The sequence below is a fragment of the Engystomops pustulosus genome, chromosome 8 (assembly GCF_040894005.1).
Source record: "Engystomops pustulosus chromosome 8, aEngPut4.maternal, whole genome shotgun sequence".
Classification (NCBI taxonomy): Eukaryota; Metazoa; Chordata; class Amphibia; order Anura; family Leptodactylidae; genus Engystomops; species Engystomops pustulosus.
The window spans coordinates 95,122,879-95,132,918 of record NC_092418.1 but is presented as its reverse complement, the minus strand read 5'-3'; positions in this window follow the sequence as shown (position 1 = coordinate 95,132,918).

Below are 10,040 nucleotides of genomic sequence, written 5' to 3'. Positions count from 1 at the left end.
ACATGCTGCCTGCAGATAGGACACTATGTACAATCTGCTCATATCCTCCTGCTCTATAACATGCTGCCTGCAGATAGGACACTACAATCTGCTCATATCCTCCTGCTCTATAACATGCTGCATGCAGATAGGACACTGTGTACAACCTTTCTCAGCTCCTCCTGCTCTATAACATGCTGCCTGCAGACAGGACACTATGTACAATCTGCTCAGCTCCCCCTGCTCTATAACATGCTCCATGTACTATCAGCTGAGCTCCTCCTGCTCTATAACATGCTGCTGGAAGATTTGATTGTGTTTTAATGTTGACAGGTTTGCTATAATATTTTCATGTACAATCTACTCAGCTCCTCCTGCTCTATAACATGCTGCCTGCAGATAGGACACTATGTACAACCTGCTCAGCTCCTCCTGCTCTATAACATGCTCTGTGTACTATCAGCTGAGCTCCTCCTGCTCTATAACATGCTGTCTGAAGATTTGATTGTGTTTTAATGTTGACAGGTTTGCTATAATATTTTCATGTAAGGTCCAATGTTTTACTGAGCCTTTCAGATGCACAGATAACAGCACATAACATTAATGCACTTTAGTACAGATCTTTAGCAGCTTCTTCATGGCCTCCATGTGGTAATAGGACATCCTTCTCAGGCACAGACAACCCTCTATTGTTTGGCCATTATGTAGTATCAGGGTCAGGTTTAATATTCAAATGTTATCATACAGTTATCATATAGTTCATATATTAATTGCTGAAGACCAAGATCCCCAAAATAAGAGAATTGGTCCTAAAGTAAAAGCAAAAACATCAAAAAAGGCAATAAAAGTATATAATAAATATACCACAAACAGCACAGCAAAGGCTCAGCAACCAAAATGTAGCCCATTACATCAACACTTAAATACATAAAATCCACAGTATGGATTTGGGGCCTCATCTCGCTGTCAGACTCTCCATGATTCTGTTGTAATAAATCATTTACTGCCTTTCAATAGTTGAGAGTAGCTAAATGGATTACATTAATGACGAGACGCTTGCCTTAACTCTGCTCCCCAGGGTACAGCATTCAGGTCAAAGAAAGTACAATAAAGCACTCAAGTAAATACTCCTGAATTAGCAATATTCGTCCCTTTGTCTTAGGAAAGGTGGAGTAGTAAAAATGCAGCAGTGATTTTTCAGTAAGTAATGGGGTCGGGTAGAACATGGAAGCGCCGGATGTGCGGCTTCCAGGAGATCGCGGCTTCTCTGTCACCAGACTCACCCTACAGGGTCTGACTGTGCAGAAAAGGTTTCGATGTTATGATCAGATACATTGCTGATGTAGATCTGGAGATTTCTAGGAACAATCTGATCACCGCTTGGAAATGTTTCCTTTTAGGGATGATTGGCTCATTGCTTAATGGGTTTTTTCGCCTTCCACTGGATCAAAAGGCGGAACCAACTACTAAAATCTACTCCATCCCTTTATTCCACAGCCTCCTTCCATTCCCTGGTTTAAATGGATGAACATGTGGCTGTTTTCAACTAAACTATGGGAATAATATACAATAATGGGGGGATTTTTTTTCTATTAAAGGGATATTCTCATCTGGGTATTAACATTTCATTTAATGCGTCTCCCATATACATAGATTTCTTCAATTGGATGTTATAAAAAAAAAATCTTCCAGTGTGAACATAATTTCTTATAAATTTGATCATATGATCCTTTAGTAACGGAGGAAAGCTGTCTTTGGATACGACCACTTCTGCTGGTGTTATTGCACAAAGATACAAATGGTTTTGCACATGAAATGTCTGGATGTTACTGCATGTTCCAAAGCTGTCCTGTGGTAATGAGCACTGAGGTGGACGGACACCTCAATAGTGCATGTCTGACCACTGCTGCTACAGGGTGGAGGTGGTTGTATCCAAGGACAACAATCTCATTTCTAATGAACAACATGTCTACATTTATAGGAAATTATCTTCAAACACGCATATTTTTTTAACAACATTCAATTTTAGAAATGTATATATATGGCAGAATAAGTTAATTAAATGTAAATGTCCAGATGTAAAAACACAATATAAGTATCTGTAAAAGCTATAAAATTAGGAAAAATCATGTTATGACTCTACAAATCCTAAACTACCATGCAATTTTGGAAATGGAGGAAAATGTAACATCTGTGGTGGATTTTTTTTTTAAATTTTAAATGGAATATGTCAGCAGTTTTGACCATACAAAGTTGCAGGCGAGTATTGGCCCTGGAGATCTGCGTTATCTTAACTTTGTATGTTTTTGTTAGCAGAAGGACTGTTATAAATGGATTCCCTGTTGTAACTGGAGTTGGAGCACTGGGTGCACTGGTGTGTGAGTAACTGCTGTACTACTCAAACAGAAGCCAGATACAGAGGAGAGGAGCTGCGCTTTGGTCACACACCAGTGCATCACCGTGCTCCAAGTTCAGTTACGATCTTGGTTTATAAATGCATTTTTTACTGTCCTGCTGCTACACAACGGCTACACAGATCTCCTGGACACAGCTTTATATGGTTAAAATAGTGTTCTGTAGCAGTTGGAAAAACCAAATAGGCGGGATTACAACTTCATTTTTCACAATTCTGCTGCTACTAACAACAACACATATAGATATCATTATTCAGCTCTCCGGGGCTGATGCCAAACACTGGCAAAATAAACAAATAAGATCTCTAACTTGGCATGAGAAAAACCATTCCTACTTTAGCTACCTTGTAAGGCAGCTCCCATGACATCAAGCATGACCTTCAGGAAGCCTAATGACATGACATGGAATTAAAACCAAACCGATATATCTATTCCAGAAGGAACAAATGGTAGACAGCACTGTTTCAATCTTGGAGGGTCTCTTCAGCACAGTGTAGGGAAATGGTTTGAGTGAGAAGATGCTGCTTTGTAAAAATTGTTGACAGATTCCCTTTAAGATAAGTACACCCGATGCTATTCCTTGATGAGGTGTTTCCAAAATTTTTCCTAAACATACTCAATTTCTCAAACTCATCTCATTGGTCTCCTCATGCAGTACATAGCTAATAATAACCCGGTGTATCACTCTACCTTTCCTTTGGGTGCACTGTAGATGATAGGGTTAGGAGCTCCGTCAAATATATAGGACACACAAGCACGGTTTCTCAAATTTGGTAATTCACTTTTGGACTATGAGCTACATATTTTATTATTTCCATAATTGGAGGACTACAAATAGGATATTGAGTTGTGTCTACATAAAACTTGCACAAAAGCACAAATTAGCACATGATGCGTCTTATTTTGGTTTGGCCATTATTACGATGACATGCCAAGCCGCCAGACTTCCAGCTCTAATTGCTGGACTGTAGTAGGAGGATAATCATCACCAGCTTCACGTTGTGTTATAATTAGCTTTACTACTGCTGCAATTACCAAGATTATGCAATTAGTCGTTCAACATGTTTGAGGGTTCTCACACTTTTGTACATTATTAAGAACTTTGTTGTGGCGTTAAAAGAAAATCTATAAAACAAAACAGCATGAATCAAATTAGTTACAAATTTACCAAAATTTGGGGATTTTGTTGAATCCAAAAATGTTAGTATTGTTTCTCTGAAAATTGCCTTAAACTGGAAACTGTCAGAACTGGCGAACAGTAGAGGGTCGGAGTTAGTAGGCAGAGTTAGAGGTGTTACCATTGACCATGTTAGAGGACCTTTACAGGGGAAGACAGATGTTTCAGGCAATAAGTCGTCCTCTTACCCCTATGATGTCCCCAACCATGGCCAATGGTAATTGGTCCCAGTCCCTGTACCCAGGATCCTAGAACTCTGACTCAACCAATGACTTGAACTTTATCTGGCCTTGCCAAGTATCTTTCACATGCCATCATGAAAGAACTTGAAAAAGGTTAACCGGTCATAAGTCTTATAAGGTTAAGGATTTTGACCAAAATGTGCCATAATATTTTGTGTTATCTTTACATAAGAGGGGTGTTAGTTTTATTTTAAGCCATCCCTGTTATCATAAAAATAATTTATTTTAAATATAAATATTATAAATATAATGATATACCTTTTCGCTGACCCTGCCCCCATTTTCCCATTGTGAATCAGTTCATTACTTATAAAACATTATTTCACATTAACTGGTTCCCTGCCAGACGTGTGTGGTGAGTCCCAGAAGGGTAGGGGCTATGTCTCAGTATCCTCATGCATTCTCCCTCTACTGCACACCATCCTCCTCCCTCCCCTATCTGCTCAATGTACATGGCAGTAAGCGTGGAGGAAAGGAGACTGACACAGAGACATAGACTGGATCTGCTATCCCGGGACTCACTACACGCTGTTGGCAGGGAGCCAAGTAATGTGAAATAAAGTTTTATGAAGCACTGAAATTGTTCAAACTGCTGACAAAGGCATTTTTAAAATGAACATAGCATAGGTTATTGGAACCTATCACCAGCTAAAATTTACATTCCTGGTGACAGGTTCTCTTTGAGCTGAAAAAGAAGGAGGTTAAGAAGTGTTCGTCGAGTTTGATGTTTGGAACAATTCAGAATTTATTTTTCTTCACATTGACAATAGACAATGAAAGTTGACAAACAAAACTTCCAAAAATTTGTGTTAGAAAAAAGATCATTTACAATGCAATGGAGAGTCTGGTGATTTGTGTGATGGGATGATGCCAAGGATTTGTACTCCTGCTGTAACATCTCTCCTTCCTTTCACTTTACATATAACAGATTTCACTTAACAAAATCATTCTTGAAAAGCGTTGTGGCCTGTTGTTCGGATGAATCTTGAGGCGAGCGCATTATTTATTTAGCCCTTTCCATTATTTAATATTGTGCACTCAATTTGTACATTTTACCCAACGGTTATCTGTACTGTGACCATATGAGTTATTCATTGTAAATATGATGGAAATCTACCATTTGATTTGATGCATTATGAACCAAACGTTCCTTGAGACTGCTGTAACTACACAGATGCAGAAACATATCTTGTTTAATCCCTGAGCTGAGTGGTTTTTCTGTAAAAACAATTATAACATTCAGGATCTTGGGACAGCTGGGTTGTCTTCAGCCTGCACGTTACAAAAAGCTTCCTGAACTGTCCAGACAGGACTGAGCTGGATGACTCATACACAACAGCTGGGGGATGGTGCAGCAATTGATTACTTCTGCCTGTCAGGCACAACACAATGATGACGCATTCTCTGGAGCAGTGCATACTTAATATGAGAGGAGAAGCCCTGAGTCCCAACACAGAAGGGACAGAGCCTCATTATCATAATTGTATAATTGTCATTTCTGCAAAACCACTCAGCACAGGGTTTAAACAAAATATGTTTCTGCATCAGTGTAGCTACAGTATTCTCAAGGTATGTTTGGTGTAACAAATTATACAATGCTTACATACTGTGTATTATATATTCTTGATGATTTGTAAAGTGCTACAGAATATGATGGCACTATATAAATGATGATTATTATGATAGTTATTATTATTATTATACAGTGAATCTCGTTTTGGGACTGGGCATTATAATAATGAGAAATATGAATGTTATGTTTGCCCAGAGGTGGCGCTGCAGGAGAATAGAAGAATTTGTTACCAATCTTCCCTAAAGAAAATCTGATTACTTTGGATGACCTCATTTTTGGAGATCTTTAAACCTCTATTACATCACAAAAAAAGCCTTGTTTTGGTTGCCTATTTTTTGATGGATATGAGGGATGGATTTAACACATTCCATAAAAAGAAAAAAAGGATTTTTGTATGTGTTTGCTACCTTCATATGTGGGTCTATTTAAAATGTCTTAAACATAATATATACCTTTCAAGGAAATCTACCATCAAAATCAAGCATGATAGACAAGGGACACTTACTCATAGATCCAGGCGCTGTGACAGTGGTAATCTTCTTATATTTGTTAGCTCCTTCCTTCTAAAATCAACTTTTAAAATTATGCAAACAAGCCTGAAGTGCTCTTGGGGTTACCAGAGCCCCTGAGTGCTGCAGATCTACAGGCTGTTACAATGAGCAGAGCATGCCTCCCACCCTCTACTCTCTCCCTCCTCCCTCTGAATCTAGCAGCACCAGAGGGTGCAGGGAGACCTCACTGCCCATTGTAACCATCTGTGAAGCTACAGCACAGAGGGGCTCTGAAGCCTAATTAACATAATGATAAAAGTTGATTTTAGAAGGAAGAAGGCCATGGATAACAAATTCTTACTGCCTACTGAATGCACATATGTTAACGAGGATTATCAAGGTCCACTTGTCTGTAAATATATTTTTAAAAATATATACTTACACACCCAGGAGGCCTACTTGGTTTCAGCTGCAGGTATCTGACAGTAAGCATATACATTGTGCGTGCCTCAATGTTTTCACAACTGGTCCGATGATACTGGAAACAAAGAGTTGGTCCTGCAACTGAGGAGGCCCTCCACAAGACATAAAAATCCTTAAGGACATCTACCACCACATTAAGGGGTAGTAGACTGTCTCAAAACGGATGCTCATTACCTTGGGGGTTATGGGGGATTCCTGCTGGCATGCTTTGGGCTGTCTTCTATAATGAATCTAATTTATGCACACCCTTCTGTTTTCCTCCCCCCATGTAGGCTGGCTGCAAGATTAGCAGGCAGCCAGTGACGTCACCCAAGGAAGCTACCGCTACCGCACATGCGCAAGATTAGCAGACAGCCGGGTAATGTCCCCAACTGTACAAGGAATCTACCGCTACCGCACATGAGCAAGATTAGCAGACAGCCGGGTAATGTCACCGGCTGTCTGCTGCGCTTGCGACCAATCTACATGAGGGGAGGATACCAGAATGGGCATGCATAAATTAGATTCCGACAGAGCCATGAGGCACTCGGCTAGCCAAGTGGTGAGCGCCTCTGACTCAATTGCATATAGTTTATAAGTCGATATTTCATTATAGAAGACAGCCACATGGTTACCATTCACTCTAATATCAGCTCATATGGAGACATCCTCCCCTGCAAGCATTGCAAACTTATGACAATTCTGATTCAATCTTAAAAGTTGCAATACATAGGTAGAATGCAGCTCCATATAACTACTGAATGGACGGATTTAGATGCTTTTGCATTATTATAGCATTCCATTGCCTCATGCGACATCACTTTATAGCAGATGAAGAGTGTTTCTGGAATGAACACATCAAGATCCCAGATACTGAACAATCCAGCTAATTGGCCAGGCCATACCTACAGCTGTAGCCACTGCACGTGGACTCTATAGCCTGGTATATCAGTCGTCCCCAAGCTTTTTGTCCCAAATAACTGGTAGAGTACATTTTACATTTACCAGGGACAGAGGGAAGAGGGATTGACGGTGATGGACAGTTGGTAGAGGAGGCATTGTGGGTGGTAAGGATGGGGTAAATACTCTTGTTACCACAAATGGAGGATATTTAAGGAGCGGCTGCTAAATAATGTAATGGTGGATATTACTGCTGCAGCTTTTCTAAACCTCACACTTCCCATTGCCCACAAAGGAGCGGCCACTGACTAAAGGTATGGTGGACGTGCCTGGTGGAGAGGCTCTGCTCCTCACACCACCTCATGCTGCTCCTCCTCCCTGGCTCACCATTGAGCCACGGACCAATGATTGGGGTACACTGTTTTATACCAGATAAGAAGACATTAGTGTTATAAATGGCTCGTGGCTTGTGAAGGTCCTGCAATGCAGTCCTCCAGATTACAGCCTTGAAAGAGAGCTGATGGCATCACGGTGGACATTCTCTTCCACAGCGATTCTCCAAGTTTATTTTTACAAATCATGTGGATGGGATTTTAGGGGAGACCCACACTCCGGGCCAACTTTGAAATTTCTTGGGGGTTTCCCCTAATGTACAACTTTTCTCAAAATAGTAGAGCAGCAAAGCTTCATTCTGTTGCCCTAGCTTTAAACTAGCATCTTTTGTAGTATAGTGTGAAGTAAGGAGGGGGATGTGGGACCACATCGCTCATCTCCCCAATTCCTCAGTTATATTTCTAACCAGTAGATTTATTTCTACAATGTAGACCTCGTCTGACCTTGACCCCGTCTGAATCTCTGGGGCCACAAATCAATTGTAAGGGTAGTGTTATGGTTAAGGTGGCCTCTGCCCACATTGATCCTCAACATGATGGGGTACAATGCTCATGTTTTTTACTCCAAATCAGTATACACACCAACCAACTGGGGTATAGTTCTACATTACTACTGTACTCCCTATATTCTTATTATCGGTGGAAGAAGGACAATGGAGCCCCTCCCCCTAATCATAAAACGATGGCATGTTCTACCGTTAATTAGTCATATTCATAAGATCCCTACATCTCTATGAATCAGTCACGAAGCTGAGATTACTGCCCAGTCTGTACAGTTCTTGATGTAAAACAATGGAATGCATGATAAAAAATAATAAAACAAAATAATAAAAGAGAGCCAGAAGACAAATATACAATACAAAATGTAATCTTTATTCTTTTGGCTTGTTTGTAATGTAGTTAGCTGTAATTTTTTTTTTAGGTAATAGCATTTTCCTGCATGCAGTTCACAGTACACTACAAGTCATTATTCCTGGAAAGCAACAGATTCTACATTAAACGTCTGCATGTGTCCAAAAACAGAACTGAAGTCGAACATGGTGTCATAAGCAAATTCATGTTTCTTTGGAAAAAAATAAATAAATGAAGAATGTGGATCCCACATATTGGCTAAAACATTCCAGTGCGGCATAAACAACAATAGAATGAGTAATTTAGACTCGAAAAAAGGAAATGTAAAGCAGGACCGTACAACGTGTCGGCTTACCAGCGACTGATCCGCTACAATCCTGAGAATGCCTTACCAGCCTGGTAACTGATGAAGCATGCTGGAAGGTGCAAACATTAGCATGGACACAGGACATGTTGTGGGCTTAAAGGAAATCTCCATAAATATGGAAAGCTGCTTTAGGAGCACAGAAAATCTTCACTATCGGCAATGTCCGTGCCTTAGCGCTCACTGTATTACGGAATTCGCTATCGGTGCCTGTGTGAAAATTACTAACACAGTGAACGCTTAGGCATTGAGAAGTGCAGGTCGTGGGAGTCTTAAAGGGCACGTCCACTGTTGCAAGCAGTTTTTGCATTGCCTCCAAGTATTTAATATAAAAAAATTGAACAACTTTACAAACAATTCGAGATCGAAACTGTCAAACTATTTTTGTCTACAGCCCCATTACAGAACTATTAGTTTACCTGGGTGGACACTACTAAAACAATCCTCTATATACTGTAGTCATATTCTTACATCTGTTCACTTGCCTGATGATAACCTATTGCGTGTGAATAAGGGATTATTCACATGAAATTATTTGGTCCAAGACATAGCTGTTCCTGGAATAAAGAGAACCTGTCAACAGGAAGGTCATTTTTACCTGATGAAAGGATCCAATAACCTCTCCCATGTTGATTTAAAAAATGCCTTGGTCAGTATTCTGACTGGAGTCAGACGTTTTAAACTTTTTAAAAAGTTTATTCACATTATCTGGCTCCCTGCCAGCAACCTTGAGCAAGCCCAAGGGGCAGCTCCAACAGATCAGCTCTGTCTCCTCTATCTATCCTCTTCTATTCCATGCCCATAACCCTCCCTCCGGATCTCTTTTGGGGTGGTGAGTTGATGAAGGAGGGGGGATTGAACAGGGAGAGCCAGAGAGGAGGAAAGGATGTGTAGCGAGGGGACTTGAACTCCTCGGTCTAGCTTGATGCTGCTGGCAGGGAGTCAGGTAATGTGAAAAAACTTTATAAAACAATTGAGTCTAGTCAGATTTATGACAAAGGCATTTTCAAAATCAGCACTGAAGAGGAAGAAATGACTTTCCTGATGATAGGTTCCCCAGTACATGGAGCATTATATATATATATATATATATATATATATATATATATATATATATATATGATGAGTCCCTGCCACTACATGGGACTACTACATTTGGGTGCATAAGCCCTAAGCAAGATTCAGAAGGCAGAC